General features: G+C 39.7%; 1 protein-coding gene across 8 annotated transcripts in view; it reads left to right on the top strand.

Annotated features, from left to right (window-relative positions):
* Positions 1–2,168: 2,168 nt before the first annotated feature.
* Positions 2,169–11,452, top strand: part of RAPH1 (Ras association (RalGDS/AF-6) and pleckstrin homology domains 1) — an 84,478-nt gene continuing 75,194 nt past the window's right edge. For 4 of the 8 annotated variants that reach the window (XM_074340529.2, XM_074340501.2, XM_074340494.2 and 1 more), the window contains exon 1: positions 2,169–2,188. The gene's annotated coding sequence lies outside the window, so the exon portion shown is untranslated. Of the gene's footprint in view, positions 2,189–2,259; positions 2,810–3,914; positions 4,058–11,452 lie in introns of those variants that run through there. The other 4 variants (XM_074340506.2, XM_074340518.2, XM_074340537.2 and 1 more) reach the window with 4 other exon arrangements.

Here is an 11,452-nt window from a genome sequence, read left to right as displayed (position 1 = left end):
TAACTGGTCTCACTCTTCCAATGTACAAATCTTTTCACCTTATGTAAAGTAGTAATCATTAAAAATTAGCAGAGCTTTAAAAGTTGCTGATTTGAAACCTCATTTAAGAAAATATATCCCATAATTATTTCATAATATTTTTCTCCCCATGCTTGGCTGAAGATACTGGAATGAGCTTGTAGCTCATAAAGCATTATATAATTGAGAGAGCATGTGAGTGGGGTCAGAAGATGGGGATTTGATTCCAGTATCTTACTGGAATAAATAAATATTATTCCAGTAATAGTTATTTAACTTTAGGCAAGTTACTTCATCTCTAGGGGCTATAGTTTTCTCTACTATAAACCAAAAATATGGCTTAGGTCAGCATTTCCCAAAGTGTATTCTGTGGAAAACATGTCTTGGTGAGATGTTCTGTTAAAAAAGCATTTTATGTTCTGATGGAATGGACTCCGTATTCTAATAGTGACTTCCTTACCTCTTTATCCACTAGACTGAGTGCTTTTTGAGGCAGGAACCACCTTGTTATGTCTTTGTATTTCTAGGCTTTAGTTGGAGCTCAATAAATCTTTGTTGAGTGAATGAATGATTTCATAGTTTAAAGGAACTGATAAGAATCTGCTTACTTTTCTCAGTGGCTGAAAGTGACTTTGTTTTCTTTTCTAATTAGCCTTGACCAACCTAAGCACTGGGAGGAGAGAGAGTTCGCTAAGAGCTACCTAAAAAGCACTCAGTGGTCTATTTTTTAAAGGCGATTTCAATGAAGTGTATTATCTTCCTTGTACAGTAAGTATCACAGCCTGGTAATAGCATTTGATGACAATAGGTATTTATTAGGTTTGGCACTCAGGTGTGTCTAATCTCAACAAATCTGGTCATAAGGGAAATGGGGTGAGAAGCTGTAGCCAGGTTTCCATGAATTATCACTTAGTAAAATATTTACATTTATTAAATTAAAAATATTTATTGTGCAAGGTACTATGCTAGATAGTATGGCATATATAAGAATGAATACATTGTTGTATTACATTCTTGAGGGAAGATTATATAATTTATGGAAATAATTATAATTAGAGGTAATAAATGATGAATTCCACAAGGAAGGAACAATCTACAGGGATTGGTTAGCGACACCATCTTCATTTATAAGAAATAATATTCTACACAAGAATATTGTACCACCTGCTAAACTTAAAATACAGAAGGGCAGTTGTTTCTAAAGTGCAGATATCTCCAGTGTGAAATACAGCTCCTGACTCTATTGTACGGTTCTAAATACAAGTTTGAAACAGCTTGTGTGCCAGTTTTGAGTAGATTGTGCAAAATAGACCAAAACCAGTAGAAAGTCCTTAAGAATAGCTGGAAAAAGGAATGTAATTAACCAAACCAGGATTTTGCCCCAGGACAGAGAAACGAACACCCTGGTTCTTAGAAAGGGAGCCAAGATCTCAGAAATGTACAGTCAATTCTTTATCTGTGAAACTTCAAGATACAGATATCTTAGCAAGCAGATGGGAAGAGGAGAAAAAGGAGTGTTCACTGCAACTAATTCCAGGACACACTGCTGACTTGTCAATTGTTTAATGCTGTCAACAAACTTGCTTTGCATGTAGCCAAAGCAAAAATTACTTAACCCCCCCCCCCCACTTCCTTTGATCAACTTTAGGTCAAAATAAAGATATAAATTCAAATATAAAAGTCTCAGTCAAGCCTGCATCAAAATAAGCAGTATTTGAGTAGTTTAAAAGTCCAATGCGCTATCCATTGCGCAACAGAGCCATCTAGTATTTGAGTAATTTAGAGCTTCGTGGGAAGGAAAAATCCAACACCTTACTCCTAAACAATTTCAATAACGGGGTGACAGATATTAAGAATGCAAAATAAGCAAATTTCAAAGTTAAAAAGTGTTTAAAGGTAATTGAAATGCCCCAATTTTAAAAGCTTCCCAATAAAGTGCATGAAACTCCAGAGTTGTTGGCCAAAATGGGATTTCCTGAAAAGAAAAAAAAGGTCCCACGACAAAGGTCCTTTAAGAGCCTAAGACAAGAACTGATGTATTGCTGGAGACTTGGACCACTGCAGCATAAGGCGCATGCATATCGGTCCTGGACAGATCTTCGCTGTGTGCCAGGGCCCTCGGACAGAGGCCGCTCGGCTCGGCCTGCTTCCAGGGAAAGGCGAGCTGGAGGTGGGCTAGCACAGGGATTTTCCTTTCTCACTCATTCATTCCCTGATTCACAGGTTCCTGAGGTGGCTCCCAGGGACGCGCGGAGGAAAGGCGGAGCACGGAAGACAGCCCCGGTTGGGTGCGGTCCGGCGCCTGAGGGGAGAGTGAGCAGCGCCGGCAAGGGGGCGCAGGCCGGGGGCGCGGGCAGCGGGCGGGCGCTCGGGAGCGGCGGGCGCGGCTGCCTGCGCCGGAAGTGAGTGGTTGGTGGCGGGCGGGGGAGTGAGCGGCGGTGCGCGAGCCGGTCCGCCTGTCGGCCGCCGGGCCTTCAACCCCGCCCTCTGCGTCTCGGCCGGACGCGGCCGCTCACGAATCCTCCGCCGCTGGACTCTGCGACCGCCCCCCCGCAGCGCGCTCCCGCCCCTCCTCCCCCCACCCCCCGCCCCCGCCCGGTGGGTCGGTCAGTCAGTCAGTCAGTCACGGAGCGCGCGGCGCGGGAGCAGTGGGCGCTCACGGCGTCTGTCGGGAAGAAGCGCCGCGCCTGGGGAGGCGGCGGCGGCGGCGGCTGAGGAGCGCAAGCGGCGACTGCCCAGCCGGAGGCCGCTAAGGTAGCCGGGGCCGCCGGAGGACCGAGCAGCTGTCGCGGTGAGTGCTCAGCCTCGCCCTCGGGGTCGGCGGAGGGAACCCGGCAGGAGCGGGTCTGTGAGGCGCTGCCGCCTCTCCCGCCTCCATTTTCCCGGCGCCCGGCCCCGCCATCCGGGCGCGGTGCGGATGGCCGAACCTGGGGCGGGGTCGCTGCCGGAGCTGGTTGGACCTGGCCGGGCGAGGCGGCGGGCGTCTGGGTGGGAGTTGGCGGGGCCTGAGCTGCACCCTGCGTCCCCGGGAACGGCGATGGAGGGAGACAATGAGATATAGGGCGGCCTGGGGAGGGTGTGGATGGGCTTCTTCGACTAGCACCCGTAGCTGGTGGCCCGGGACCGCGGGAGGGAAGGACTCTGCCCCGCTAGCCGTAGAAATCAGTGATTCGATGTCTGGGGTTCCTGGGTTTCAGTACCTCCCCCCCCCCACCCCCATCTTTCGTAAAGGAGTTCAGTGCAGAGATTTAAAAAGGCGGGGCATCTTCTGTATCTTCTTTCTAATTAAGCAGGTTAAGTAATTGCCCCATTGCTTTTGAGCCCCATCTCATCTCTCTGTGTCTGTGCATTCCCGCCGGAAATCCAAACCGCAGTTCAGGGTGTGTGTGTATTGGGGGGTGGGGGGGGGGTGGAAAGGGTGGGGACAGAGAGGGAAGGAGAAGGATGCAGTGTAATGTAGTATTAGGGTGCCTTCGTTTTCAGATGGTTTGAAAGATGTGCTTTTCTTAGTCAGTGTCCCCGCAGTGTGAGCTGGAAACCGCAGAAGCCTTATTGCTTGTAAGCGCGGAGACGTGGCTTAGTATGAAATAAGAGCTTTTTGGAAGGGTATAAGCGTTACATCAGATGTGTCGTGTGTGTGTGTGTTTCTTACATTCTGTGGGAAGAACAGTTGGGGAAATCCGGGAGAACTGGAAGGTTTTCACTGAGCCTCCCAATAAGGGTTGATGTCTGCAGCATTTCTCTTGGAAATGTGGAGAGCTGTAAAGTCCGCTATGAAGGAACAGTAAAGGTTACGGGCTAGGGGTGGGGCGTACTCCGCTTATTAAAAGGGTGGTACTGAGTTCATGGGAATATTAAATAAAGCAAATATTTGTGGAATACCTACTATCTTTTAGGCAGCATGGGTGACACGAAGTGAACAAGACCTGCAGCATAGAGTGGTGGAAAGAGCTCTTTGAAGCCAGGGGAACCAGCGGTTCCAGAAGCACGGTAATTGGCTTAGCAGAGTGACATCGGATGAGCTATTGAACTCTCAACAGTACGTTCTCTGTCAGTAAAATGGGAATAACACCATCTGCTTACCTCCCCAGATGGTTGTCAAACATTAAATGAGATAATGTGTGCTAAACGCCTATCACCTTGCTTGGCACTGAGATTTTAACAAATGTTAATTCCTTTCCACCCTGGCCTACTGTTCTTGGGATTTTCTTGGGTGAAGGTGGGGGAAGAAGTGAATGTAGGTAATTGTAATGCATTGCATTATATTATAAAATGTTGAAGTACAGGTGCAAAATAAGGGAGCGAAGAGGAAAGAGCTTAATTCAAGATTGGGAGCATTGGAGGAAAAATCGATGGAAGCTGCAGCATTTAAGTGGAACCTTTAAGGATGGATAGGATTTCGAATGATGTAAATGGGGAGGGGGAGGACTTTCCAAGTAGAGGTGGTGCTATTCTTGAGAGCAGAATTGGGGTGGAAGAGTAGTGGGGGAAGGGCAAAATAGAGCTTCTCAAAACCTCTTTAGCTTTTGTTGAGTCTGACCTTCAAAGATTGTTTCTGTTGTTTTGCTTTTTGTGTTGTGAATTTCTCAGAAACCAGATTAGCCTATTCAAGTAAGTACAGAAATGTCTACCAAGTTTAATACATGATTTTTTTTGGATTAGATATTTTGCGTTATTTGGACTGCTGTTCTCTTCTGTTGAATTTAATAAAAAATTATTTGCAGAAAAATTCCTCTGTTCAGTAGAAAAGCAGCTGATTTTTCAGATTAAGTAACTGGCTGAAAGGAGCCGTGTAGTGGGCACATATTGGGTGTGTCTCAAACTCTTGATCTATATCATTTGTTTTCACAAATATTTTAACACTTTATTTTCTAAAGAGGTGTTTTAAACCATTGTCTTTGAAGATAATTAAAACGACTTATCTTTTGGTTTTGCTACCTTTTGGTTCCTACCCATGCATAGTTATTTATTAGAATTGCGTAGTGGATGACTATCACGCTATTCATAGATTCTTGGACGCACGTTATAGACACTCATGGCTTTGCCTTAGTCCTCAAGTAGTTGAATGCCAACATTAGTATTGTTAATCTCAGTCTCTTATTTTAGGAAAATTAATATTAGTGAAACAGGATATGTGACCTCAGGCAAATCACCTGTCTTGGACTGTCAATTCCTTTACCTGTAAAATGAGAAATTTGGATTAGTTCGGTTTTCAATCTGTGTTTTACTGACTCTAGAATTTTGAGGAGGACCTTCAGAGGTTCTGCAGATGTTTGACTTAAATCTTATTAAAATTGTACTTTAAACCCATAATAATAAAAAGTGACTTCTGTATGATATGCACTCTTTAAATGCTTTACATACGTTAATTTACTTAATCCTTGCCATAATCCTGTGAAGTAGATTCTGTTAATATCTAAGAAAACAGGCAGAGACTACAGAACTATAAAGTGGCAGAGCTGGGTTTGACACTAGGCAGCATAATTCTTAAGCTTGTGTTTTTAACCTACCTATACTGCCATTCCTATACTGCCACCATAATAAAATATATAACGCACAGTATTTTTTTTTATTGTGGTAAAATACACAACATAATACTCGTTAACCATTTTAAGTGTACAGTTCTGTGGTATTAAGTACATTCACATAGTTATGCAACCATCATCACTATCCATCTCCAGAACTTTTTCATTACCCGGACTGAAACTCTACTCCTTAAACAGTAACTCCCTGCCCCTTTGCCCTCCCCAGCCCCTGGTAACCACTTTTCTACTTTCTGTTTCTGTGATTTTTGACTACTCCAGGTACTTCATATAAGTGGATCATGCAATATTTGTGTGGCTTTTTTTTGTGTGTGTAACTAGTTTATTTCACTTAGCATGATGTCTTCAAGGTTCACCCATGTTGTAGCATGAATCAATTTCATTCATTTTTAAGGCTGAATAATATTCCATTGTTATGTATGTACCACATTTTGTTTATCATCTGCCGATAGACATTAGATTATTTCCACTTTTTGCCTATAGTGAATAATCCTTCCCTGAACATTGGTGTATACACATCGATTCCAGTCCCTGCTTTCAGTTATTTTGGTTGTACACCCAGAAGTGGAGTGCCTGGATCATGTGATAATTCTATGTTTGATTTTTAAGGAACTGCCATACTGTTTTCTACAGCAGCTGTAGTATTTTACATTCTCATCAGCAATGCACGAAGTTTCCAATTTCTCCACATTCTCATCAACACTTATTTTCTGTTGTCTTTTTTTATAATAGCCATCCTAATGAGTGAGAAGTGGTGTGTCATTGTGGTTTTCATTTACATTTTTCTAGTGATTAGTGATGTTAAGTGTCTTTTCATGTGTATTAGCCATTCGTGTATCTTCTTTTGTAAAAATGTCTATCCAAGCCCAATATTTTTTATTATAAATTGATTTGTTTTGTTGTTGAGTTGTAGGAATGCTTTATATATTCTGGATATTAATCTTATATCAGATCCATGGTTTACAAATATGTTCTCCCATTCTGTGGGTTGCCTTTTCTATTGGTAGTGTCCTTTGATGTTCAGAAGTTTTTCATTTTATTGAAGTCCACTTTATTTTTGTCTTTTGTTGCTTGTCCTTTTGGTGTCATGTCTAAGAAATCATTGCCAAATCCAATGTCATGAAGCTTTTCCTCTTTGTTTTCTTATGAGAGTTTTATAATTTTAGCTCTTATGTTTCTAGGTCTTTGGTCCATTTTGAGTTAATATTTGCAAATGGTGTTAGGTAAGTGTCCAACTTTTTGCTTGTGAATATCCATTTTTTACAGCACCATTTGTTGAAAGGACTGTACTTTCCTGGTGGTTTTGGCACCCTCATGTACATCTATATAAAATTTTAACACATTGAAAACCATCATGCTACGTGGTTATACATTGTTAATTTTTTGTGTGCGCTGGGGGCAAGCATTCCTTGTCCCCAGCACACACAAACAAGCTTCTCTTACTATCTCTGTGCTTTTTTGTGAATTTTAAATGAGTTATTAATAAGGAAAGTTGTAATTTGTAGATTTTTAAAAAAACTTTAGTCTTGTGCATGCACATCTATTCATATAGAATTGTCTAAATAATACCTTTCTATGGCGTATACATTGTGTTCAGTTGAACACCAGGCAAGATTTAAGCCCATTTCTTTGGGGGTATGCTCATCCTGTGTGTTATTCATTTAGTAGTAAATGAACATGTAACACTTAAGTCTTGATATCATATCATAAATGTTTTTATAGCTTTTGGCAAGCTTTGGGTTTACCTTGTTTGCCTTGTAAGCAGTTGTTAGCTATTATAACTAGCTCATTTTAAAAGAAAAAATTCTTATTTTAAAAAAAAGTTTGAATCAATTTTATTGAAGCATATCCTGAGATTGCAAAGTGAACTGTTAAAAACTGCAACCAAAACAAAATAAAAGCTGCTACCTAATTGCAACTACTTATCGGGTGATATTAAAACAAAATTTTGCATAAATAAATGGGTTGCTTAGGTGGTCATAAGACTGTAACATAATTCACCCTCAATTTGTCTCTTGAGTTTGTAATAAATTAATGTATTTGAACATAGAAGTATTAGTAACATTTTTGCCAGTTTTATGTATTTAGGATGCTATATAAGATTTTAGCTGGAAAAGTTTTATTGTGAAATATTAGAAAACTCCCAGATTATGTGATCTCTAAAGCTTCATCCTTGCTTTTATCGCTTATTTTAAGGTACAGTGTTTACCACATTTTGGGGCAGATGTATTAAAATACATCACTCATGATTTATAAATTGGCTTTTTCAAAGTATGTACTTTGCTATTAATGAAATACATATTGTTTCTCTGCTTTAGTCAGAGCTAGGCATAATGGAGAAATCAAAGAAGTAGGTATTCTCTCCTAAAAGAGAGGACAGCGGTTTACGTGCAAGATACAAGGAATCAGTAGAGAGTGTAATTGAGGGAGCAGAGTCCAAAAAGAAACAGAAGGAACTGGAATTTGAAAACGGATGAAGAAATTATGTTTGGAAAAGAAGGAATAAGTCATCTCTTTAGATGAGAGGAAAAGCAAGTTGGGAAGCCCATAATTGATGTCTTGTCATTATATACCACTTAACATTTAAGACCCCTAGTGAAGAATGGTGAAATCTGGAGAAAATTAGAACTGTAAACATATTAAATAGGCCCAAATATTGTAGTATTGCAGTAACTATGGTTACAATAAATTGTAACCATACTTGAAAATTGGATGCTTTTTTTGAAACTACTTTTAGACAAATCTTATTATGTTTGCTATGTGAAGAATAGTGTTAGCTAAGTCATTACAGCAAAACTAATATGACTTGAAAATATAATGTATTTTTTATGTATCCCAGATTATACATGTTCTATCCATGTTTCTAAGTATGGTTTATTTTCCCTGATTTTTCTAGTCAAAATTCCACTCATCTTTTGAGACCAGCTCCACCTTTGTGAAGCTGTTTGACACCAACTATAATTAATTGCTTTCTTCTTCACTCCTCTAGACCTTACTTGATTTGCCTTCAGTTGTAGATAATTGTGTACTGTCTTGAATCCCCGAGTTGTGAAGTATTGGACCTGGGTTTAACTCAGCTGAGATGCTTCTCAGTTCCTTAAATATAATAGAAATTCAATAATAAGGTTTTCATGAAAGCCATTATTTGAAGAACTCTTTACAGTTGGTGTTACAGCTCCTGAAAGGATGCACAAAAATGTAATAATATTTATTTATAAAGAATAATTCTTTCTTGGCTTATTTGGTTTATTTTATATTGTAACAAATGACTTTAGAGACTGGTGAGGGGAGTCAGTGGCCCCCCTTGTCTGTGAATGAGTGCTTTATAAGTGTTAGTAAAGGCTCAAAAACCTTTTTGTTTACTCTAAGTTTTAAAAATAAATATATATATATTTAAAGCAGGGGCAATGAATATTCTGCATTATGTTTGAAAAGTCTTGGTTTTACTACTTGGTAATACTTAAATTCCAAAGTCTAGGACTTCTGTTTATTTTGGTACTTGGTTTTAATGCTTGTCTTAGCTAAAAGGGAGCTGATGGAGGGACATATACCCAAAACGAATAACTGCATTTTTGGCTTTACTTTCTAGATATACTTACTGTTTAATTTCTATCCATCAATTTGCAGAATTAGGTAGTAAAGTTTGCTTTTCCTGTGCAAACCAATGGGAGGATTTGCATTTATGTATTTTTAATAAATGTGTTCAAAATCCATAGAAACTTTTTTTTGAGAAGCATTTAAAGAGTTAGAAAATGGTTTCTCTGTTTTAGAGTATGCAGGTACAAGTGTTTCAAGATGATGTCAACACATTGTTTTCTTTTGGAATACAGTTATTTTCTTACTAAGTTTTAAAATGCCTGATTTACCTTTAAGGTACAGATAGATCAGGCATTTTAAAACCATATTTTTGTTTTTAAAAACAATGGCTAAGTAGCATACTGCTAACAGTTATTTATCACAAAAAGTCAGCAAATTTAGACACTTATTTTTGTAAAAGATAAATGTTTAACTCATCTTGAAATTTGGCAGCTCTTTTTAAATACTTTGCCACGAGAAAGCCAATAAACCTGTTTGGTACAAAATACAGGGTCACTCCTCAGCCACATCAATAACATCCTATAACACTTGGCACTCTTTTTGCTTCAACTTTTGCTGCAGTGGTTGCTTTTGAAATTAAATCTTGCTTTTCTCACCCCCAACTTTCTTTTGTTGAGAAAAGTAGCTGCTTCATGAAGAATTATATAATGCAGTTTTCCCATAAAATATTGTTTCTGTTAAGGAAATCATTTATGGTTGAGAATGTATCTTCTCTGAAACACCAATCTCCTGTAGCAGCTTATAAAAGGTAGATTCCTTATTTCATTATTGAAAAAGAATCTCGCAAATGCTATCACTCTTCTCTCAGAATACTTAGAATCACTTAGTAACAGATACGTAGGTTACTTTATGTGATGTGTGACTGTCGGACAGGTGTCCATAATGAAGATGCCACTTTGTATGTTAAGGATACACATATATTGTATTATTAGGTTGGTGCAAAAGTAATTGTGGTTTTTGCAATTATTTTTTATTTTATTTTTTTACGATTTTTTTGGGGAAGGGGAACAGGATTTTATTGGGGAACAGTGTGTACTTCCGGGACTTTTTCAAGTCAAGTTGTTGTCCCTTCAATCTTAGTCGTGGAGGGTGCAGCTCAGCTCCAGGTTCAGTTGCCGTTGTTAGTTGCAGGGGGCACAGCCCACCATCCCTTGCGGGAGTCCATGGAACCAGCAACCTTGGGTTGAGAGCCCGCACCCCAACCAACCAAGCCATCTGGCCACCTGGGAGCTGAGCGGCAGCTCATTGACTTTAATTGTAGAGGGCGCAGCTCACTTGCCCGTGTGGGAATCAAACCAGCAGCCCTGCTGCCCAGAGCTCGCGCTCCAACCAACTGAGCCACCCATCTGCCCCCTGCAATTATTTTTAACACTTTAAACCGCAATTAGTTTTGCACTAACCTAATAAAATACATACGAGGTGCGATCAAATGATACAGTGCATGTTTAAATAAAAAAAAATTTATTACAGTAAAAGACACATTGCCATTAATCCCCCTCAAAATACTCCCTCTCGCTTCAAATACACTTATCCCATCATTCTTGCTACTTTCTGAAGCAGCTCTGGAAGCCCTCTTTCATGAGTGTCTTTGCAGTACACAGATGAAAAACAGAAAATTACCAGCGTGCTAGAAACCCCCCTCGTATTTACCTCTTTATGCCTCTGCTCCCTGGTGCGTAGCCACTACCTTGACTCCCAACTCTAATTCTGCTATAAAGTTCTTTGGTTTGTTTCTTTCTTTAAAAATGTTTTCTACTGTATTGAGGTATAATTTCCATGTAATAAACTGCACACATCAAAGTATACAATTTGGTAAATTTTCATACACCTGTGAAGCCATCTCTGCAATCAAGATAGCTAACATTTCCATTGTCTTCCACAGTCTCCGCATACTCCTTTGCAAGTCACCCTGCCCTCCACCTCTGTCTCTGGGCAACCTGTCACTATAGGTCAGTTATACATTGTCTAGATGTTATATATGGAATCATACAGTGTTCTCTCTCACTCATTCTCTCTCTTGTCTGGATTATTTTTATGCAGAATAATGATTTTTAGATTATTCCATATTGTTGCTTAGCTTAGTTCCTTTTTGTTGCCAAATGGTATTCCATTATGTGTATCTACCACATCTTGTTTATTCATTCACCTATTGATAGATATTTGGGCTGTTTTCATTTCTGGTTTTTACAAAAAGAGCTGCTGTGACATTTGTGTACAAATCTCTTCATGGTATATGTTTTCATTTCTCTTGGATAAATACCTGTGAGGACATCCTGGATCATTATATAGGTTAG

The sequence above is a fragment of the Rhinolophus sinicus genome, chromosome 17 (genome assembly GCF_057876585.1).
Source record: "Rhinolophus sinicus isolate RSI-liver-muscle chromosome 17, RSI-T2T, whole genome shotgun sequence".
Lineage (NCBI taxonomy): Eukaryota > Metazoa > Chordata > Mammalia > Chiroptera > Rhinolophidae > Rhinolophus > Rhinolophus sinicus.
The sequence above is the reverse complement of the archived record's forward strand: the minus strand, read 5'-3'. Positions and strand labels throughout refer to the sequence as shown.